Source organism: Cavia porcellus, unplaced genomic scaffold, assembly GCF_034190915.1.
Source record: "Cavia porcellus strain 051 isolate PalLab524CR breed Dunkin Hartley unplaced genomic scaffold, mCavPor4.1 scaffold_6, whole genome shotgun sequence".
NCBI classification, from domain to species: domain Eukaryota; kingdom Metazoa; phylum Chordata; class Mammalia; order Rodentia; family Caviidae; genus Cavia; species Cavia porcellus.
In genome coordinates, this window is record NW_026947489.1 from 18,390,702 (window position 1) to 18,415,465 (window position 24,764).

The 24,764-nt window shown below is 40.6% G+C and overlaps 1 long non-coding RNA gene across 1 annotated transcript in view; it reads left to right on the forward strand.

The window, feature by feature from the left end:
• LOC134476241 (uncharacterized) overlaps positions 1-24,764 on the forward strand; it is a 184,227-nt gene that overhangs the window by 147,887 nt on the left and 11,576 nt on the right. Inside the window, exon 8 of the long non-coding RNA XR_010047819.1 lies at positions 24,216-24,286. This is a non-coding gene — a long non-coding RNA (uncharacterized LOC134476241). The remainder of the gene's footprint in view (positions 1-24,215; positions 24,287-24,764) is intronic.

The following is a 24,764-nucleotide window of genomic DNA, read 5'->3' on the forward strand; positions in this document are numbered from 1 at the left end:
GAAGACTATCTGGTTTCTCACACATTTCTTCCTGGCACTCTTCACCTGCTTTCTGCTTCACGGTCACCATGATGTGAGATCTTTTAATTCAGAGCAAAATTAATGGAAGTAGATGACCATGGATTGAAATCTCTGAAGCCATGAGTCAAAATAAACCTCTTCTACTTTAAGTTATAAGTGTTTGGCATTTTTTTCCAGCAACAGGAAAGTGACCAATACAACTGTTGATTAGAACATTTTGGGGAAAGTCTTCAGAAGCTTGCCTAGGTGATGTTTCATGTTATGGGTTGTGTGGAGAAGAACTTGGAAACTCTGTGGGGAGCATGTACCTAGATAAATTAGAGAATGGAGACACAAAGAGAAACCCACAAAGCAGAGTAAGTGTGTAGCTGTGGACTGAGCAGATTAAACAGTATATGTGTGCTGGCTTGGCTGCTCTGGAATGTGTTTTGGGATGAGAGAGGACCGGCGGCTATAGATAGCATGGCAGGGAAGATGTCTTCACACTGTGCTGGGCCAGTGAAATGCCAGCCTACCTTAGAGACCAGAGGTGGCTCCACTAATCCTGACTCTCTTGGCCTCACCCAGAGCCCACCTCATCCATGAAGCTTTCTTTGACCCTTCCCAGGGGAAGTGAAACCACAAGAACCACTAGCCCAGAACTCCCAACTGAAGGGTTTTATAAAAATACAGATTCCTGGGACTCCTACTTCCATAGAGTTTTAATTGTCAAGGGAAGGGACCTGCTTGCCACATATATTTTATATGTATTAATTTTTGTTTGTATTTTTAAGATTTTTAAAAGTAATCCTAAAATATGTCTGTTAGGTCTGAGAAGAGTAGAGGAAGAGGGGAAGGAAGGGAAAGGAGTGGAAGGGAAAGAGGTGGAGTGGAGTGGACGGCTGTGAAAGGAGTGGGCGGCGGTGGCTGCAAAGATAAGAAATATAAAATATAAGTAACCTTTATTTTGGGAATGTGGGGAGAGACTCCCCCCCCCCCGGCCCCAGGGCGCAGCATCTCCACCCCGGGGCCAGCGGTCTCTCTCTGGAACACACTCTCCCTTTCTCTCGAACATGTGGAGTGAGGCCCATAAGTAGCTTCTGTCTGGGGTGGACCCCAAGGGGTATTAGAGATGCACAGGTATTTCATTGGCACACGATTGGCGCCAGGGACAGGTTCTTAGGGATGGGGGTATAGGGTTACAGGTAAATCTATAGGGGCGGGGGAGGCAGGAGCCCCCTAACTTGGCTGAGGCTTTTCCTGGTTAAAGTGTCCGGTCTGGGCCAGCAACTCTTTCATATGCCGTCTTATGATTATTAGGAAAAGGGGCGAAGATTTCTCTCTGTAACTACTTCCTGCTGGCTGAGGGCTCTGTATTGGGGTCTAGGGGAGTCGATGGGATGAAGGTTGATGCCCAGGTAGATGCTGATGTTAGGTGTTTTAGCCAGGACAACTTCACTGGTGAATGCACGTATGTTAGACTGGAAAAAACAAAGAGACAAGATGTGATGAGGAGACATGGCACTGTCATATTTATGGACCCAAGTGAGGTAGAGGGAAAGGTGTCTTTGATTTAGACCTGTTATTCTATCAGGATGACGTTGAGGTGGCAAGGCAGAATTCTGAAAAATTAAACATGGGATTAGGAGGAGTGAAGTTATGAGAGGTGCTTACTCCCCCATATGAAAGCATAAAAGTTAAAAGGTAGGTAGGTAAGGCTTGTCTCTGGTATATATGACGTTGGAGTCTGTAGGCAATCCTGTTAGAGAGTCCTGTTATAGAAATGATCATTAATAGAATGTAAGAAATTAAGAATCAAACTGGACAATAAAACATGACAACCTGTGAGTCGTAAGGCAGAGATGAGTATCAAAAGGATGGTTAGATCTAGGGCCTGAGTGATGTGAAACCAGGGTGGCAGTTTAAAAGGGAATAAAAGCATTTTAAGATTTAGGACTGGGACCTGTATAAAGATAGGCCCTGTTTGTAACTGGCATAGGTTGACCTTTAATACTCCATGAGACATTAAGGATTTATTAGCCTGAAAACTCAGTAAGAACTCTGTATATGTGGTCTCTTATGTCCACAAATATAGAGAATGTCTTACCTTGAGAGTTTTAATGTGATTTGGATTCTGAGACGGGTATCCACCAAGGCAGTTGGCCCCTGTGACCTCAGTTAGGGTGGCCAGGCCACTCTCTGGTGGCCAGGATAACCCAACAGCCCTGGAATAAGGTCTGACAGGTTCTTAGGGATGGGGGTATAGGGTTACAGGTAAATCTATAGGGGCAGGGGAGGCAGGAGCCCCCTAACTTGGCTGAGGCTTTTCCTGGTTAAAGTGTCCGGTCTGGGCCAGCAACTCTTTCAATGTCCCTGTCTTAGCTGGCTTTCTATTGCCAACCAAATGTCAGAGATTAGATAGTCAGTAAACAAAAAAGGTTTATTTGATTCATGGCTTTGAAAATCAAGAGCATGATTCTGGCATCTGATTGGCATCTAGTGAAAGTCTTCTCATTGCATCATGATACGGTTTAGAGCATCATATGGAGAGGCAGAGAAAGCGTGCTAGTTTAGATCTTTCCTCTGCTTTCTAAGCCACCAATGCCATCAGAAGAGCTCCATTCACACGACCTTATCTAATCCTAAATATCTACCAAAGTCTCCACTTCCAAGTAACTTCAATATATGCATTTGGAAGCTAAGTTTTTTTGTTCAAATCATGCTACAAATCATGCAAGGGAATTTAAGAACCTTTACAATTCATACTACCCTATAGTATACCAAGAAGCCAATAGACCCAGACTCATCTCTGACACCATTTCTCTTTGTCCTATACCCCCAAGCAGTATGTAGCATTTAAGTTTTGTTTCATTCTCATGTTATTTCACTCTCGTGGGGGGAAGATCAGACTCTATCTCTAATTTACTTGCTGATCACTCACCGTATTCTCTTCTCTACATTATTCTAGGGAAAGATGAAAAATTCAGTAGCTGGTGCAAGGCTAGGGAGAGGCCACTGCACACACTCACAGAACACATGGACACACATTATTTGCTATAAAAGATAAATTTATACAACACAGGAGTTCCTTGAGAAATTGCAAAGAAGTAGTAGTAGTAGAAAAAGAAGAACAACATCAACAGCAACCACAAAGACACCGCCTATGTTCATCTCTACTATTAACTATCCATTATCAGGTGTATATGTGTGCATGAGCATCGGTTTCTATCTAAATGGGATTATGTTGTGTATTTTCTTATACAATTATATCTAAAATTTAGCAGTAGAACATAAGCAAATGGCATTTTCTTAAGAACATTAACATAAACTCAGATCCTCAGCTGAGTTTTAACTCAGAAATGACTAATAAAATTATCTCAAAGGTGACTGCTTTATGTCTGTGGCCCCCAGGCCTCAGGAGTTTAAATTGTGTATTTGTGATTGGTTCATTGTCTAGTGCTTGGGTTGATGGTGTCAGTGCTCCACCCACATAGGGGTGGAGCCAGGATGTGATGTAATTGTGTGTCTTGCTCTTTGCCGGTTACTGTTTGCTGTTTGCAGCCGCCATGAACTGCAGCCCAGCCATGCCCACCTGCCTTGGAGCCAACTGAGTGTGGACTGAAACCTCCAAAAACTGTAAGAAATAAACCTTTCCTTTCTCAATTTTGGGCTTCAGGTATTTTGTCTCAGTGACTAGTAAAAAGTAACTAAGACAGAATTTGGTACTGAGGAGTAGAGTCGTTTGCTGTGACTATACCTGACCATGTTTTTTGAGAGGCTTTGGAAATGGTTTGTGGGCAGAGTTTGGAATGGTTCAGATATGTCGCCTGAATGAATAGAGCCGGAGCAGCTTAGGCTGTTCTGTAGAGGAAATTCGGGTCAGAGCTCGGGAGACCAGAAGGCTGATAGAAAGCCTGATGGTAAAGACCAGGCTTGGGAAGTTTCTGCTGGGAAGAAGGACTGTGTTGGTTGTTGGACTCCACATGATGTGTGTTATGGCTTGGCAGAAAGTTTGTCTGCATTTTGCTCCTACCCAGAGACTTTGCCTGAGACTGAGACAAAGGGCAATGGACTGATTAATCTTGAAAAAGAAATTAAAAAGCAATCAAATAGTGAGTCTGTGGCATGGCTATTGTTGGGGGCTTTTAGCCAGCTTTATGCAAATCAAGAGGTAAGAGCCCAGCAGGATAATTTGCAATACTGTGAGTTTGGCCAGAAGGAAAGTTCCAGGAAAGCTGTGGATTGTAAAGACAGAGTTGAGATTTTGATCGCTGAGGAGAAACAGAGAGATAAGAAAGATGGCCCTGGGGCATCCCAAGAAGCGGGTCCCCATCCTTTGCAGCCTTACTGCAAAGGTGAAAGAATTTGCTCAGAGGGAAAAGCTACAGAGTGCCATGCTCCAGAATGGCGGCAGAGGCCACGTGAGGGTCCAGAATGGCGACAGAGACCACAAGAGTTTCCAGAATGGCAGCAACATAGAGAAGCTTTTCATTACAATCAGGTAAACAGAGCCCTGCAATCCAGGCAACTGACCCCTACAGCCAAGAGAGAGGAAAAGCCTGGCTACTGCTTCAGCTGGCAGCAGACCGTGGCGGCATCCACAAGGTGCTGATTTTAGGTGCAAGGAAAATGCATGAATTCTGAGGGTAACACGGCTTCCACCTCGATTGCAAAGGACCTGGGAGGCCAAGCAGTGTGCCCCTGAGAAGGCAATTTGTGAAGATGTAAAGGTGAAGCTGAAGGTGCAGTGGAGACCCCAGAAGATTCGAAAAGCCAGGAACATGGGTGATCCAAGGAAAGCTGCAAAAAGCAAGCAGAGAGGATTTAAGAGAAAAGCTGCAGGAGTTGCAATTGCCAGAGGTGCCATGGGGGTGGAATCACCCAAGGCTTTTGGAGCTTGTAATCCGATTGCTTCAGATGCTGAGCATGAAACTCTAGGACTTAATGTTTGTCCTGCTGGATGTTGGACTTGCTTTGTTTCCAATACTTTATATTCCCCTGTTTGTAACTTCTGGAATTGTAATGTTTATCTTGTGCCTTTGAATTTCAGAAATGTTCAACCTTGTTTCATTTGTATAGGGGTTTACAGTTAAGAGTTTGCCATAGATCTTGGAGGAGACTTGGGACTTGCACTTTTCAGCAATGCTGAAACTTAGGACTTTGGCAATTCTTGGAGGTGGACTAATTGTCTTTTGTATAAAGGATGTACGTGAGTCCTGGGGGCCACGGGTGGAATGTCATGGTTTATATCTGTGTCCCCCAGGCCTCAGGAGTTTAAATTGTATATTTGTGATTGGTTCATTGTCTAGTACTTGGATTGATGGTGTCAGTACTCCACCCACATAGGGGTGGAGCCAGGATGTGATGTAATGGCAGGAAGAAAGTGTGTCTTGTTCTTTGCTGGTTCCTGTTTACTGTTTGCAGCTGCCATGAACTGCAGCCCAGCCATGCCCACCTGCCTTGGAGCCAACTGAGTGTGGACTGACACCTCCAAAAACTGTAAGAAATAAACCTTTCCTTTCCCAACTTTGGGCTTCAGGTATTTTGTCTCAGTGATGAGTAAAAAACAACTAAGACAGTGAGATTTTTCAGTAAAACAAAATCTTCAGAAGTTTAGATTCATTTGCTTGATATTTAGTATTTATGTTACAGTTTAGATCTAAAATGTCCATGTGATGCTTCTTTTACTGGCATGCAGAATGAGAGAATTGTGGATTCAGGGAGGCTTCCATGCAGATTTCAAAGGCAGGTCTGAGAGGTTGGCAGGTGAGGCTCTGAGAAGGCAGCTTGTGAAACTGTGGGAATGAACTTGGAGGTGCCAATTATGTGAAATATGTGAAATATCTTCTGAGGAAAGCTATAGTCCTCGAGTGAAGCCAAAAGAGAGGGCACATGGGCTGCCAACTCTCAAGCCCATAAGATAGGGTAACCCATGCCCTTTAGAATTTATTTTTTAACCACCACGTGTCCCAAGTGCTGGATATGGAGCCATAGAACTTAACATTTGCCCTACTGAGATTCAGTCTTGCTTTGATCATTTCTCTTATACCCTCTTATTCTTTTTGAATGAGAATGTTAACTATGTGCCATTATGGGAAGTATTTGACTTTCCTTTTGATTTTTTGCAACTGAGTTTGCCTTGAGTCTCAGAAGAAACTTTGGATTTGGACCTCTCAGTGATATTTAATAGTTTCAGTAATACTATGGTAAGTTTCAGTAAGACTATGGACTGAATCCTTTGAAACTGTGAACCAAAAGAAACTTCTCTTCTTTGAAATTGTGGGTTTCAGGTATTTTGTCCTACCCATGGGAAAGTTGACTAGTACAACACTTATTCACAGCAATACACATACTGAAAATACACTATTATGAATAAACACTTTATTGAATATAGAGATTATATGTGCTTATCATTTTCATCAATTGCTCAATTTTCTTTGAAAATTCTCTCTCATAGGATAAATCCAAAAACATAATCTTGGCATTCAAAATCTTGTGCAACTTGGAGCCAATCAGCTTTAATTTTGTGCTCCCTTAGTCCCCATTTATTATTTTCAATTGTCAGAGTGCCCCATTTCTGTTTTCCAATGGTCCTCATGGTAATACCTGTTTCTACTTACAATGTTTTCTCTGTCTGCACACCCTCCCTCTCCTCTGCCTGTACCACTACCCATCCTGTAGTAAGCATTTTCTGCATTGACAAATAGATTGGTGTTCCAATTATGTGCATTTGTCTAGCAAAACACCCCAAACTTAGTGGCATATATAGCAATTTATTATGTCTCACAGTGCTTCAGAGCAGCAACTGGAACTTGGATTAACTAGACAGTTTTTGGGCTGTAGAGTTGTCAGACTAAGTAAAGAAAAATACAAGATGCATAGTTAGACTTTTATTTCAGATAAGTTCTTTTTGGTATAAGGGAGTCCAGGCAATATTTAGGTCATACTTAAACTACAAGTTACACTTCCAGGAGAACATGGCAGATAGATAGTAGCAGCTTCGGAGGCTCTCTTAGAAACCGCACTTAAAATCCAGAAATGGTGCCGGGCGAGAAATCCTAAGCAAGGGGAGATACACTTTGCCGACACAGGAATGAACTAAACTAAGAGAAACCAACTGGAAACGCAATCCCAGTGATATAACAGGAACAGATAAAGTCTCAGCATGGAAGCTGGACCCTGCACCACTGGAGGCTGTGATTTGAATTTCCTGCAGCCACTGCTGCATCCCAATTGGCATGGCAAGGAGAGAGGTGCGAAAGCTCTGAGAGTGGGAAGCAGTAAATGGAGTTGAGAGTGGGACTGGCTGGGAGCCTTGCATTGGACCTGCGGTGAGTGAGCGGATTGGAGACCCTTCCATAGAGTAGGAGGCTTCAGCAAAGGACATCCTGGGACCAGGTGGGTTGGCCGGGACAGGATGCTGCAGTGACTTCAGTCACATATTCCCCTCTCAAGCAGAATTGGTGGGAAGTGCCTGACCTAAGACCCAGTAGGCTAGCCCAAACCAGGTCCCAGTGCCTGGAGGTGCACCCTAGCATGAAGTCTTCAGTAGGTTGACCTGGAGGGGGTGGGCCTAGCATAGGCTGCCCAAGTCTGTGTCTCCCTAGTACACTGCAGTGGGCGGGAACACCTAGAGGGTGCAATTCAAACAAACTGTAACTGACAAAGAAAGAAACTGGGGAGAGGAGGAGCTGGGCAGATCTGGGGTGCCCTCACTGGCCTCTCTACGTGTCTGGAGGACTCTGGATATCTGCGCCCAGACTGCTGGAGTTCCCTCAGGCTTCCAGGTGCAGTGAAGGAGAGAGGTGGGTCTGAGGCTTCCACATCAGCCTCCCCATTCCCGGCTTCATTTGGAGACCTGCTGAGCTCCCGATAGGTGGGCTGGCCCACACTACCAGCCTAGCCCAGCCTGTTTAGCTGCCGCGCCTGGCCATAGGTCTGCAGAGGAGGAGCTAGGCAGATCTGGGGTGCCCTCACCAGCCTCTCTGCGTGTCTGGAGGACTCTGGATATCTGCACCCAGACTGCTGGAGTTCCCTTAGGCTTCCAGGTGCAGTGAAGGGGAGAGGTGGGTTTGAGGCTTCCACATCAGCCTCCCCATTCCGGCTTCACTTGGAGACCTGCTGAGCTCCCAATAGGTGGGCTGGCCCACACTACCAGCCTAGCCCAGCCTGTTTAGCTGCCGCGCCTGGCCATAGGTCTGCAGAGGAGGAGCTAGGCAGATCTGGGGTGCCCTCACTGGCCTCTCTGCGTGTCTGGAGGACTCTGGATATCTGCGCCCAGACTGCTGGAGTTCCCTCAGGCTTCCAGGTGCAGTGAAGGAGAGAGGTGGGTTTGAGGCTTCCACATCAGCCTCCCCATTCCCGGCTTCACTTGGAGACCTGCTGAGCTCCCCATAGGTGGGCTGGCCCACACTACCAGCCTAGCCCAGCCTGTTTAGCTGCCGCGCCTGGCCATTGGTCTGCAGAGGAGGAGTTGGGCAGATTTGGGGTGCCTGCATCGGCCTCTCCATGTGTCTGGAGGACTGTGGATATCTCTGCAACCAGGGAGGGTCCACAGGTTCCTGAAGCACTGCGGCCTGTGGTCAGTACCCTAACCCGGCTGCGATTGAAGAACTGTGGAGCTTCCAAGGGGCAGGTGGGCGCACAGTGTCCCTGAGGCCCAGCTTGTCTGGAACTGCGGAGTTCTGAGCAGGCAGAGGAGGGCCACTGGTTCTGTAGACCTAATGGCTTGGGGTAGCGCGGCGCCAGAGTCTCAGTAGCTCCAAACATAGAAGGGGATTTTCAACAGATCCTGAGGAAGCTTTCAAATAACACTTGAAACACAGAAATATAGGAAAATGACAAAACGAAAGACCAAATTACAACCTCAAACCTCCAGCCCATCTCAAGAAACCCTAGGAGCGATGTATATAGAAGAAAATATATCCCATCCACCTCATATATCGGACACAATAGCCACTGAAATTGACAAGCAACTCCAGGAAGCTTTAAAGAAATTCAAACTCGAAATAATCTCCCAGATAAAAGAAGAAATGATAAAAGAAATGAAAGAGATTCTAAATATATCTAAAGAAAACACAGATAAAAAATTGGAGGAACTAAACAAAAAGATAGAATCCCTAGACGAGCAATATAAGAAACAAACAGAATACATAATGCAGATGCACAGAGATATACAGGAAATAAAAAACTCCACTGAAAGTTGTAAAAACCGCCTTAATGAAAGTGAAGATAGAATTTCAGACCTTGAAGACAGGATTGCAGCTAGTGAACAGGAAAGGAAAGATCTTTTGAAAATAACAAGGAACCAGGAAACAACAATTCAACAACTGCAAGACGATGCAAAGAAGAATAACATAAGAATGATAGGGATTAATGAAAGAGAGGGAGACAACATGAAGGATGTCAGGAGGATATTTAGAGAAGTAATAGCTGAAAATTTCCCAAGCATGAGATCAGAAACTGACATCAGGATCAGTGAAGCATATAGAACTCCAAACAGTCATAACCAAAATAAAACTACACCCAGACATATAATAATCACCATCCCAGAAATCCAACACAAGAATAGATTATTAAAAGCTGTCAGAGAGAAAAGACAAATCACTTATAAAGGAAAACCTATCAGAATCACAGCAGACTTCTCAGCACAAACGATAAAGTCAAGAAGAGCATGGAGTGAAGTATTCCAGATCCTAAAGCAAAATGATTTCCAACCAAGACTGATATATCCTGCAAAACTATCATTCAAAATAGATGGTGCAATATGATACTTCCATGACAAAGAACAGCTGAAGAACTTCATGAACACCAAACCAACCCTGCAAAAAATATTGAAAGACAGTTTAGATACACAAAGGAAAAAAGCACTAAGCAAAGCAAATAATTAAACAGAACAGAAAGATAAAGATGCAACAGCAGAGAGATAACATTCCTACAATTAACCAGCATTTAACAGTAATAACCATTAATGTAAATGGTCTCAATGCACCAATCAAAGGAAACAGACTAGCAGAATGGATCAAGAAACAAAATCCAACCATATGCTGTTTACAGGAAACCCATCTAACCCAGAAAGATACTCACAGACTGAAAGTCAAAGGATGGAAAACAATTCTTCATGCAGCAGGAATCCAAAAAAAGGCAGGAGTAGCCATTCTGTTTGCAGACAACGTGAACTTTAAACCAACAATGACCATAAAGGACAAAGAAGGTCACTACATACTCGTAAGGGGAAAACTCCAAGAGGAAGAGATAACTATCTTAAATATATACGCACCAAACTCCAGAGCGCCCAGTTATATAAAACAATTATTAACAGAAATGAAAACTCAAATTATCAGTAACACAATTGTAACAGGAGACCTTAATACACCACTGACACCAAGGGACAGATCAACCAGACAGAAAATGAGCAAAGAAATAACAGAACTGAATCACACCTGTGAACAAATGGGTTTGATAGACATATACAGAATGTTCCACCCAACAACATCAGAATACACATTCTTCTCAGCAGTACATGGGTCATTTTCTAAAATAGACCATATATTAGCTCACAGAACATATTTAAGCAAATGCAAAAGAGTTGAAATCATCCCTTGCATATTATCGGATCATAGCGCTCTGAAATTAGAAATTAATGACAAAGGATACTGCAAAAATTCCACAAACACATGGAAACTAAATAACACACTCTTGAGTAATCAGTGGGTCACAGAAGAAATTAAAGAAGAAATTAAACAATACCTAAAAGAAAATGAAAATGCAGATACAACTTACCGGAATCTGTGGGATGCAATGAAAGCCGTTCTGAGAGGAAAATTTATTGCACTGAGTTCCCACATCAGGAAAACAGAACGAATACAAATAAATAACTTGATGCTACACCTCAAACAGCTAGAAAAAGAAGAGCAAGTCAAGCCCAAAGCCAAAAGAAGAGAGGAAATTATAAAAATCAGAGCAGAAATCAATGCAATAGAGACTAAGAAAACAATCCAAAGAATCAACGAATCAAAGAGTTGGTTCTTTGAAAGAATAAATAAAATCGATAAGCCCCTAGCCAACCTTATTAAAAAAAGGAAAGAAAAAGCTCAAATTCATGCAATAAGAAATGAAAAAGGAGAAATCACTACAGACCCAATAGAATTACAGAGGATCATCAACACCTATTTCGAAAACCTCTACTCTCAAAAGTTTGATAACACAGAAGAAATAGACAGATTCTTAGAAGCATATGAAGTACCAAAGCTAGATCAAGAGGATATAAAACTGTTGAATAACCCAATCTCTGCTAATGAAATTGAGAATGTAATTGGGTCCTTGCCCACCAAGAAGAGCCCAGGCCCAGATGGATTCACTGCAGAATTCTACAAGAAATATAAAGAAGACCTAATGCCGACACTCCTCAAACTATTCAATGAAATTGAAAGGGAAGCAATCCTTCCTAAGTCATTCCTGGAAGCAAATATTACTCTAGTACCAAAACCTGAGAAAGACCCAACTATAAAAGAGAACTATAGACCGATCTCCCTAATGAACACAGATGCAAAAATTCTCAATAAAATATTGGCAAATAGGATCCAGCAAATCATCAAGAAGATTATACACCATGACCAAGTGGGATTCATCCCAGGAATGCAAGGATGGTTCAACATATGCAAATCAATAAATGTAATCCACCATATCAATAAAGCCAAAAATAAGAATCACATGATCATCTCTATAGATGCAGAAAACGCCTTCGATAAGGTCCAACACTTATTCATGATAAGAACTTTACAGAAAATTGGAATAAATGGTCTTTACCTCAATATAATAAAGGCCATTTATGACAAACCAACAGCCAGCATCATACTAAATGGCCAAAAATTGAAAGCCTTTACTTTAAAATCGGGTACAAGACAAGGATGTCCTTTATCACCACTCCTATTTAATATAGTACTGGAAGTACTTGCCAGAGCAATTAGGCAAGAAAGAGAAATAAAAGGGGTAAAGATAGGAAAAGAAGAATTTAAATTATCATTGTTTGCAGATGACATGATACTCTACATAGAAGACCCCCTAAACTCCATCGAAATACTCTTAGATACAATAAAATTCAGTAATGTGGCTGGATACAAAATCAATACTCAGAAATCAATAGCATTCCTATACACGAACAACAAAATTACAGAGAGGGAAATAAGAGAAACTGGACTATTCACATTAGCAAGCAAAAAAATGAAATATTTAGGAATTACTCTTACAAAAGAAGTGAAAGACTTATACAGTGAAAATTATAATACACTGAAAAAGGAAATTGAAGATGATCTCAGAAAATGGAAAGACATCCCTTGCTCATGGATAGGAAGAACAAACATTGTGAAAATGGCCATTCTCCCAAAACTGTTATACAGATTCAATGCAATCCCAATAGAAATTCCATCAACATACCTTATAGATCTAGAGAAATCACTCCTAAATTTCATCTGGAACCAGAAGAGACCTAGAATCGCAAAGGCAATTCTAAGCAGCAAAGACAAAGCAGGAGGCATCACAATCCCTGACTTGAAGTTATACTACAAAGCAACAGTAGTAAAATCAACATGGTATTGGAATCAAAACAGAGCTGAAGATCAGTGGAATAGATTAGAAGATACAACCACAACTACGAACACACTCAACCACCTTATCTTTGATAAAGGAGCCAAGCAGGTTCACTGGAAGAACGACAGTCTCTTTAATAAATGGTGCTGGAAAAACTGGCTCTCCATTTGCTGAAAACTAAAGCTAGACCCATGTCTATCACCATGTACTAAATTAAAATGTAAATGGGTCAAAGATCTGAATATTAAAACAGAAACACTAAATCTATTGGAAGACAAAATAGGTAGAAACCTTGGAGACATAGGAGTAGGTAAAGAATTCATGAACAGGACTCAAACCGCACGGGAAATACTTCCAGAATCAATAACTGGGACCACTTCTTATTAAAAAGTTTCTGCATGTCAAAAGAAATCTCCAGCATAGTGAAAAGAAAACCCACAAACTGGGAAAAGATTTTAGTGAACTCTCTCTCAGACAAGGGCCTCTTGTCTAAAACATATAAAGAATTAAAGAAACTCAGACCTCCGAAATTCAAAGATCCAATCCAAAAATGGGCATCTGAGATGAATATGCAATTCTCAGATGAAGAAATGCAAATGGCAAATAAATACATGAAAAAATGCTCATCATCATTGGTCATTAGAGAAATGCAAATTAAAACCACACTGAGATACCATCTCACTCCTGAAAGAATGGCCAGGATCAAGAAAACCGACAACAAATGCTGGAGAGGCTGTGGGGAAAAAGGAACTCTCCTGCACTGCTGGTGGGAGTGTAGACTGGTACAGCCTTTGTGGAGATCTGTCTGGAGACTTCTCAAAAAGTTGGGACTGGAAATCCCATTTATTCCAGCTATTCCACTTCTAGGCATATTCCCAGAAGAACTGAAAGCATCATACCACAGTGATATATGTGCACCTATGTTTATAGCAGCACAATTTGTAATCACCAGATCTTGGAAACAACCCAAGTGCCCATCAACTGAGGAATGGATAAAAAAGTTGTGGTATTTCTATACAATGGAGTATTATTCAGCTATAAAGAAGGATCACATTGAGATATTTATCAATAAATGGGCGCAGCTTGAGACCATACTCATTAGTGAAATAAATCAATCTCGCATGTGTGAATACCGAATAGTTGCCCTAATGTAAATAATGATTCAAATATATAAAAATATGTGGTAATCATGATTCCCCATTAGGTGGCCTTGAAGCCTTATAAAGTTTTCACTCATTAATTAGAAAGGCTTTATTCTGGGCTTCTTGATATGAAAATATTTGAAGCTAGAGTATATGAAGTTTTATCCAAATATTTCAAGGAAAAAGACACTATGGTAACTACTATTAAGTCAGGTTATAAGGTGGTGAAGTACTAGGTTGTTGAAACAGTCATGCTGTGACCTCTATTGTTATATTGTTATGTCCTGTTTTATCTCAATCTCCCCCTTATTGTTTCAAAAAAAATTATTTAGTCATTTCTTATGTTTGTCTTAATTAAAGAAAAAATTCAAAAAAAATTAGGATATATAAATAGTAACTCTTTTTGATTTCCTATTAACTTGTTTTGAAGTCCTGTAGTACTCCCATGATCTTGTTTTGACTGATTAGACTCTGTTCCATTCTATATGATAGTATCAAGTTTGAAGACATAGGCAACTACTTTGAAGACAATAAGATTCACTAAGATACCCATTCTGGTTTGACTATTGTCTTCTTTGGAAGTCCTGTAATGTTTACAATGCCTAAGTTTTATTGGTCTTGTTCTCTACTGTTTTGTCCAACTTTATAATATCTAATAAGATAGACAATTCTTTTTAAGGAAACAAGGGACAACGTTGATAACCATTGTTGATAAACTTGTACTCTGTTCTACACCATGTGCTATGTCTATCCTTGGTATTGACTGACAGCTTTGTTTTGCCATATTTGACTGTATTCTTCCCCCCCCCAAAGAAAGTAATAAGCACTAAGGAGTAATAAAAATCCAAGATGTGTAAATTTTGTTGTAAAAAAGAGAGGGAAAAAAAAAAAAGAAAAAGAGCTCTAACGGATATAACAGCAAGTGTGTTTGGGGGTGTTAAATAGCTGACTTTATCAATGTTTTTGGAACATTGAACACAGCTGTTTGCAGTCTCCCTGTTTGAATGTCCACCTTGTGTTCTTTGATACTGTGATTTGAGGAACTATTTTCAAGAAGATAGTGTGTAATCTACTAGCAGGTGATTTCTTACTGTTATGTTTTTTTGTTTTGTTTTGTTTTGTTTTGTTTTGTAGTTCTGTATTGCGTGTACCCTTACGCCGCTTTGGTTTGTTTTGTGTTTTTCTCTTTTTCCTCTTAAATAAAAAAAAAAAAAGAAAGAAACTGGGCCTCCTATATATGCTTGTATAAAAGGAACAAAAAATATGGGAAGAGGGAGCAACAAGAAAGGATCCTCGGCCCCCAATCCTGAGAAACATGCAATAACAGACACGGCCCCAATAGACATAAAGCGCTATCTCCGGAGCCTCATAGACGAGTTCAGGAATGAAGTTATTAACAACCTGAAGCAAGATTTTATAAGTAGAATAGTTAGAGAAATGCTAAGCACTGCCCAAGAAAAAACAGATGGTGGAATGGAAGAACAGAAAAAAAGGGGAGAATTGTTTGATGGAGAAAATAGAGAAAACATAGAATATGTGAAGCAGTTTCAAAGAGATTACCAGGAAACTAAAAACTCTATCAAAAACTGGCATAACAGCTTGAAAGAAACTAAGGATAGATTATCTGAACTGGAGGGCAAATTTGTAATATGGGAGCATGAAATGAAAAACTTCTTAAAAATAACAAAAAAAACCAAACAGCAACAATACAAAGGCTAGAAGATGATAAAAGGATCTATAATTTAAGAATTAAGAATATAAAAGAAGACGTAGGGACACAAACAAATGGACTACAAAAGCTATTCACAGAAGTAATCCAAGAGAATTTCCCTAATTTAGCAAATGGTAAAGATACTCAGTTGTATGAGGCATACAGGCCCCAGCCACCTACAACCCAAACAGAGCTACATCCAGGCATATAATAATCAAAATTCCAGAAATCCAATATAAGAACAGAATATTAAAAGCCATCAGAGACAAGAAACAGATCACTTACAAGGGAACACCCATCAGAATTACAGCAGATTTCTCGGCACAAACCATCAAATCATGAAGAGCGTGGGGGGAAATAATTCCAGCTTTGAAAGATAACAACCTCCAGCCACGATTGATATATCCTGCACAACTGTCCCTAGAAATTGATGGAAAAACAAGGTGCTTCCAGGATAAAGAGGAACTAGGGGAATTCGCAACCACCAATTCAACTCTACAGAGAATACTGCAGTATATTCTAAAAAAGGATTCCAGAAATAGTGGCAGAGAGGCCACAATGAATGGAGCAGAAAGCGAAATGAAGAAGACAAACTGACAACAAACGACAGAAAAAGAGCTCAACAGAAATGAGGCAGAGCGGATTGGATGGTAGGAACAGCTAATTTGGAGAAAACAAGACATCATAATAGCTAGTGCTGGTTTAGTATCATCTTCTTTTGAAGTCCCATCAAACATGTATTCTTCTGTCTCCATCAGTCTTAAAAGATTGTATCTTATTGGATTTTATTATATATGATAATATAAGTAAAATTATAGACAAGTAGATTATATAGAAACCATTGTTCATTTTCTGTTAATTGGTTCTAAATACCCTGTAATAATGTCATTCTCTTGAATGGTTTTATAGTGTCTTGATATGTTTGGTGCTACAGTATATGAAGTTATACTCAAAGATTTCAAGGAAAGAGACACTGTGGTAATTATTTTTATGTCAGGATATCTTGTGGTGAAACACTATTTTGCTTAAATGGTTATGTTTTGACCTGCGCTGTTCTGTTGTTATGCCCTCTTTTATCTCAATCCCTTTTTTAAAAAAAATATTTACTTTTTTCTTTTTATTTTTTTAATTAAGAGAAAAATAAATAAAAAATAACAGGATACATTATAGTAACCTACTTTGATTTCCTATTAACTTGATTTAAAACCCTGTATTGCCCTCACCATCTTGTTTTGACTGATTTTCCCCTATTCTGCTTTGCTTTATAGTACCAAGTTTGAAAGTATAGGCAAAACTGTGAAGACAATATGATTCATTATGACGCCCATTCTGGTTGACCATTACCTTCTTTTAAAGTCCTGTAATGTCTCCAATGCTTTGGTTTTATAATCTACTGTTTTGTTCAATTTTATTATAACTGGCAATTCTTCTTAAAATAGCAAGAGACAGTATGGTAACCATTGTTCATCACCTTGTATTTTGTTTTTACATTATCTATTATGTCCATCCTTTTGATTTGACTGACTCTGTTCTGGTATGTCGCGTTTGGTTTTACTCTGTTCAAAAAAAGTAATAAGAACTGTGGGAGTAATAAAAACCAAAATGTGTAATTGTCATTGTACAAAAGAAAAGAAAAGAAAGTGCTCTAAAGGTTATACCTGCATATATGTTTAAGTGTATAGGATAGATAACCATATTACTGAGTTTTTTTTGATCATTGAACAAAACTGTTTGCACTCTAACTGTTTGAAAGTCCACTTTATATGCTTCAGTTTTGTAACTTGAACAACTATTTCTAAGATGAGAATATATAATCTATTAACTAGTGATTTCTTACTGTTTATTTTTTAAATTTTGTATTACTTGTACCCTTTTTCTGTTTTTTTCTTTTTCTCTTTAAATTAAAAAAAATAAAATAAACTACAAGTTACTCATTGTTTGTATGGAAAGCAAATTCAACAGGATGTTTTGTGTTTTACCTGATGAACCAATTAACTTGAGACCACTTTTCAGTCAGAGGGCTGTAGTTCTGTCCCATGTGTCCCCTTGTCCTCCAGCAAGCTAGATGAGATGTCTTTATACGGTGGGCTCAGGGCAACATTTCAGAAGTGCAAACTGTGGGGCTAGAATGTAGCTCAAGGCTTAGCAAACACATTTCAGGATTCAGTCCCCAGAACCCAGGAGGAAGACGTTTGAAAAGCAAAGCAAAGCGAAAGTGAGTTCGATCCCTGGTACCGATAAAAATGAAAAAGACAAAAAAAAAAAAAAAAAAAAAAAAAGAAAGAAAGTGAAAGCTTCAAAGCCTTTGAAGACCTACCCTTGCACATCACATAAGACCACTTCAACCTCACTGTGACCAGGTGAGTCACAGGCCTTCCTATGGGCCCTAACTTTTGATGAGAGGAGCGTCATAGTGTATTGCAGAGGGACGTATATATGGGGAAGAGAGGATTTGCTGTAGCACTTTTTGCAAAGACATTTGCTCCTAGCATTTGAAACACACTGCCTTACATTCTACTGTGCCATGAGTTTTTACTTTTGTCCATTTCTGATCTTTAGATTATTTCTCTTGATTGTCTTGTGTACTTTATTGCCAAAAATAGATTTTTTTGCACATCTGTCTGATTTTTTTAAATATATTTTTTCACTTGAGAGTTAGAGTTCACTGCTTAAGTTCAGAGCCCAGCTTTACCACTTATTGCATGTATGATGTAGTTAACATCTTTGGTCTTTGGCTTCCTCATATGCAATATGGAAGCAAAAATAGGATTCTTTTCAGGGGGTGACTGTGAACATCAAATAGATACCGGACATAAAATTCTTAGTAATCATTGATCATTACTTAGGTATATTCCTAGGAATGAAATTACTAGACCAAGTGATACAGATATATTTAAGATATTTGCTATATTAATAAGTCATAGGGGCCATGCTTTGAATTAGAGGACATAAGATCAATTTCTAAAGCATAGCAGCTAAGAACTAAGAGTATAGACCAAGAGTTAGAAAACCATTGCCTGTGGCTTATTTCTACAAATAAATCTTTATTAGAATTTACTTGTAGAAATATTATTTTATTAGCATAAGAGCACAGTCACACTCTTATTTATGCAACAACTACAGCTCTTTTTGCACTGCAAAAAGAAGTTGGGTAGCTATGGCAGTAACCAAGTGGCTCATAAAACAAAAATATTTATTCTCTGGCTCTTTAGAGAAAGTTTGTCGACCTTTGGCTTAAAGTAAAAAAGGCCTGAGCTTGAATCCCTAGTCTTCCAAATATCCCTGTGCCGGTGAGAAAGTGCTTGGTAAAAGGATGGCACTCTCTTTTTTGTTTTTCAGCTCTTCTCTCACTTGGGTAGTGCTGGGTGGGAGGCCAGCAGGGTGGTTTTAGGTACACTAAGAGGAAGGGCTCTGCAGGCTGGCAGCCACTTAAATAGAAGGTGCAGTATGAACACAACTATTCTGAGCAATGGTGAAAACGGAAGCAGTGTGAAAGGCTGTGAGATGCAGGAAATATATAGAGAAGGTTGTCATGTCAGCAGCTTTTCCGTGTGCCTACTCATCCTACTACAACGACACAGGCCTTCTTGCCATACCTGAGTCCTCCCAGCAGAGAAGTCCTCCCCCTCCACACTCTTGATGCTGGACCATGGCATCTTCTGCTCTTCTCACACTGCCCAGCGGAATTCTGGCTCCTCACTCTCATTCTGCTGATCAGAGCATCCTTGTGTGTTCTCCATGCAATGGACCATCATACAGGTGCTTCTTGGTTTCTGAGCACTTGACTTTAGGCTGGACCCTGGTAAACTTAGAGACTTGTGTGCTATTTTGTTTCATTCTTACACACTGTGGAGTAGTTCATGTTATCTTATATAGTTGGAAACTGGAACTCAGAAAGATCAATTAATTTTCTCAGAGCAGTACAGTCAAGTAAGAAGTGGAGCGGGGTTTTTGATCCATGTTCATTGTAAAAATTGCTCTTTCTACTGCGGGAGAGAGGACAGTAGTCCTGAGAGAAGGTGCCATGCTGCAGTTAAAGTCAACATGTGATATGCATTACAGGAAAGGTCCATACATGCTGGAGAGTTAAGAAAAAGAAAACGAACCCTTATGTAGATGGAAACATCTGAACTTGATTTTAATTCCCTATGACCAAGAGAAGAAAATAGTTTTTCCTCTCAATCCTGAGTCTTGGCATAACATTAGGGGGAAATGGACATCAATCCAGAATATGTCAAGTCAAAATTTAGAAGACAAATGGCAGTCTTTACCTAACTGGAGAAGAGAAGTTGATTTTTGAGTTATGAGGCAGCGGGCAGACCGAGAATATTTCACTTCAGGACACCTCCGTGGAGGAATTCAGCTGTGTCTGTCTTAAGTGGTAGCTTTAGGAATGGGTCTGCATGGGTCCAAAACAAATGTTTGAGTCATATCCGCCATCACATCTTTTGGGTTTTTCCTCTTGCTTTTGTGGTTAATTGATCTCTACTGTGTGTGCTGATAGTAGACCTTGTTGGACACCACGTCTAGGCCCTATCTGTCTTTCCGCCCAGCTGTGTCCAGCTGTGTTTCTCTGCCCAGCTGTGCCCAGTAATTGGAAGAGGACAATTACTATTCTGCACTGCTCTTTAGAGAGGTTTTGGGAGCCAAAAAATATACCCAGATAGATTCTGACAGTATATGGGCAGGGATTCTCAATTCTACATCTGTTAACCAAGTCCTCCAAGAATCACTTCTCTGGTCTAGTTTTTTTGTTTTGTTGTGTTTCAGTACTGGGGATCAAACTTGTGACCTCACACTTGCCACGCAAGTGCTGTGCCACTGAGCTAAATCCCTGGCCTAACCACTTTTCTGGTCTAAATGAGAACTAATGGGACACTTCTCACAGAGGCATCATGAGGTTGCATGTCCATGGTCTCAGTCCAGGAGCTGTACATAGGAGAGTCTAAGGAAGCTCATGGAATAAAGGAATAAAAAAAAAAACCCAAATGAGTGTGTGAATGTATGCTGCATGTGTCTATCATTTATTGTTAAGTTCACTGCTGCGAGGACTTTAAACATTTCATTTTCAAAATAAGATTCTTTGCTTGGATGTTCAAGCTGGAGCTAGATGAGATTAAAGAGCTTTCATCTTGGCCCCAGATCATCTGATTTAATTGGTTTGGGAAGGATCCTAACAGTGGTATTTTTAAAACTCTCCCTTGGTAATGCTAATATGCTATTATGGCTCAGAATCACTGGCATGTAATCCAGTCCAAATCCCTCTGTTTACAGACAAGGAAACTGAGGCCCAGAGAAAGGCTACAGCCTGAAGGCCCTCTGAAGGTCCTCTGAAGACAGAAACTCTGCCTGGCTATCTCTAGGGGCCTTCTTTTACACTGTGTTCCATGCTTCTCCTTCCTGCATACTCGTGGGAAGAGAATGGTGTTGACTTTGAACCTGTTATCAGGACCAAACACCTGCCCCCAACTAATGCCTTCTGTCCTCCTCGGATCCTCTGGGACTGTATGGCTACCTCCTGCCCACTTTTTGTTTCTGTAGTGCTGTGGGTTCAGTTTTTGTTTCAACTGATAAAATGTCCCTTCTGGAATGTCATGTCTATTTTTCCTGCTCTTTCGCCTGGAAGCAAATGGGAGAGATTTATGGTTCCTTGTAAAATCTCAGCCTTGTTTAGAAATTGCTTGTGATTGATTAAGTAATAAAAATGCTTTTAAGACAGGAAGGTAAATCTCTCTGCTAATTGCTCTGTGCTTTACATTAGGACCTTGTTACACTGCCTGATGCTCCCTAGAGCTGGACAACTTTGTAATTTCCATTACCCTGAAAAGTCACATTGGAATCATTGTCTACAGTTTTTTTTTTCCTCATGACTGAGACTGTTAAAAGATACAGACAGATAATTAATGGGCCAATAAATGCAACCAGCAAAGCATTTGAAACAGAAGAGCCCATCCCGTATTCCCTCTGAGTGTGAGTTCTGTGCTCATCTGGGTATGTGGAGAGGAGCCAAGCCCTGGTGGAAAGGTGGTCCAGATGGGACACGGATGGAGTTTCTCAGCTTCTACACACCCTTCCCTTTTTAAAGCACAACAGTTAAGGGACTCTAAAACATTCATAAAGTATAAATTGGTTTCTCTGGCCTGGAGCCAGAAGAGGGTGAGATTTGCTTGTCAATGAGGAAGACATATTCCTGGATGGGAAGAGAGAGGCACAGAGCGTGCTTGGAGTTTGGTCTACTGAACCCAGATTAGATGGTTGACCACCTGAGCTCAGAAGGAATACAGTAATGCAGCCGTCATGAAATTTATTCCAGTCTCCACCACAGATGCCACTGTACTTTTATTTTATTTTTATGTTTTGGTACCGGGAATTGAACTCATGACCTTGCATCTGTCGGCAAGTGCTGGGTTGCTGAGCTATATCCCTGGCCCTAAATTTTAGGGTATTTTTGGGTACCAAAAATTGAACTTAGGATTTTGTGCTTGCCAGACAGTTACTGTGTCACTGAGCTATATCTCCAGCCGTTGCACTTCTATATGGCCCCTAAACTTTCAAAACTTTTCAGACATGTAAGTAAATGATGTGGGATAAATAGTGATTCTGTTAACCTGACACGGTTAATGTTGAAGTGGTCTGGGAGGCAGGGAACTATCTTGTAGGAGCAAGGGAAAGAGATACGGAGGGAAGAGTGTTTGATGTTAGAGGTGAAATGCTCTTGGGGCTCTTGGCTCAGGAGAAACTTCTTTCTCATCAAGGTCAAAGTTATCCAACAACCCCTCACTTCCTTTCAGCATGGTAGCATGTGAAGTATATTTGTGCTGAGGGCAATCCGTTTATCCAGAATGTTCTTGATGTACACGTTAATGATAACAAGTGATAGGAAAAAAGTAGCAAGAGGAATTTGTAATTGGTCTGCAGACAAACTCAGGAAATTCTTGATTGCTTTAAAATTATGTGCAATTATGAGCTTTTTCCTGTAGAAGGTCTACTTCCTTTACTGAAGTTTTAAGGGATCCGCAATCCAATGATGATTAAGAAGCAACTCTAAAAGGGATGGAAGCAAAGATCACATTAAATGAAATAAGACAGATTCAGAAATTCAGTTTTGACTTGTTTTCTCTCATATGTGGAGGGTGGAGGGAGATGACCATAAAGAAGAAGGAAGATATTAGAGAAAGGAAGGAGATAAGTGGAGGGCGTAGGGAAGAGCTAGGAAAGAAATGGGGGCAGGAACAGTCAAATGTGCTGTATCCCTGTATAAATATGCCAAAACAAAATGCACTATTCTCTATAGTTAATATGTACTATGACAGAAAGACGAAAAACAAACCTAAGTTTTATTAAAACTGTTAGGAAGGCGCAGGACAATTCATTCTGACTTAGAGGAGTAAGCTGAACTTCCCAGAAAAATGCCATTTGGACTTGGTCTTAAAGGGAGTGTTTCTCCAGGAGAAGAAAAAGAAGGAAAATATTATAAGAACAGTTAAATGTGCACAAGTTCAGTGCTGGAAAAGCAAGTCATCCTTGAGGTCGGAGAGGTGAGGGGACAGAGCAGCGGCACTGGGCAGAGTGCGACTGGGCACGGGGGCCCTGTCACTGAGGGCTGTCTTTGGATACAACGTAAGGAGTTTGGGCTTTAACTCGTGTTAGTTCATACAAGCTCCCTCCTGTACCTGTTGCATTTGGATTCTTTTGGAACAAGGTTGTGACCAGCTCTGGTGGGGACAATAGGTGGTCTACCGAGTCCATGGCAGCAAAGGAGCCTGGTGGATAGTGTACCCTGGGGGACTGAGAGTGACAAGGAGGGAACCCTCACCTCAGACATACGGAGTGGCTAGCTATTCAGTTACTTGGGATGCCCCTAAACTTTTGGTTATTTGAGCCTATGAACTCTCTGACCAGTTTCCACAGAAGGGCTTTCAGTTCTCACAGCTACTGTGGGACAGTTTGTTTCCCAGGGAAAGGCTTCAACGTTTGACTGTGGTTAATTGGGAACTTTTTAAATTTATCTTACCGGTAGTATGCAGGGAAAATGGTAGGGACAGATCACGGATATAAAGGTTTTACTATGTTCTTGTCACAACATGATGTAGTTAATCCATGTTGTGATGCCTCAGAGAAACCCAAAGTTTAAATTTCAGAGAAGAGCTATGTACTTGGTAGAGGAAGTGTCCAGTTGAAGAATTTGATTCTGTGCACTGATAGAGATAGGCAGTAGCTGATGTTCCTTGAGTGAAAATATTCTAGATTGCTGAGTAAGGCTGGATTCAACAGACCCTGGTCTTGCATCCGGGTCATCTGCATCTGGCATGCAGCTAGAGCTTCACAGCCCTAAATGACCTTTTGACCCACTACTCTTGGGAGTGGCCCAAGGATCAGCCTTGCTGGGAAAAACCTTTCACCACTCCCTTCCAAGTTATGTCCTTTGAGATCCAGCTGGCAAATAACATTTCTCAAAAGTATTAACTAGTAGGAGTTTTAAAAGAATGGTAACCGGTCTGAAGGGAAAGTGAAATTTATCAAGAGATGTTTTTGTACTTCTTGTATATGAAGTGTATGAAAGATTCCTCCCTAAAAGTGGGTATATAGATTGAATAGCAGTATTTTTAACATTTCCATTGGAAAATAGTGTCCTATTGAAGGTATTTAAGCAGGAAATAATATGATTTGATTTGTGAGTTCTTGTTCCACAACTGTTATAATTAGCTCTTTCTGTTTGATTATGATGCCCGTGAGGATAAAGAATGGAGTTTTCACTGCTTTTGTGTCCCTAGCACCTCTCAAGCATGTGGAACACTGACTTGATATTCAAAACATCTGGAGTGAATCAATGAATGGATGGATGGTGAGTTAATGTCTTGCTTGACAGGGAAATATCTCTAAGTGCAGGGAAGCACGGGGTTGAAAGTGTGATTAGAATCAGAGAAATAGGCCAAAGGTTCTCAAAAGCAAGAGCATGAACTTTCAAAATGGGAAGGAGAGAAATGAGAGGATACAAGGAATGTTGTGCAAATAAGATAAGAACTCATTTCTATGGTCTTGAAGGCCCTGAGGATGTGGAGCAGATAAAATTTTCTACAAAAATGACAATGCTTTGCATTTGCATTGTCCAAAATGTGGTAGACTGTGGACATCTGTGGCTATTGCATATTTAAAATGTGGGAACAGTGGGACTGAATTTTTAATTAAAAACTTTTTTTGCAATTATATTTAAATAGCTACTCATGATTAGTGGCAACCGTGCTGGCCACTGTTAGAATCCTTTTGGTTTTTTTCCTCTGTGAGTTCCAAGGAAAGACTTTGTGGTTTCAGGGATCCACAAA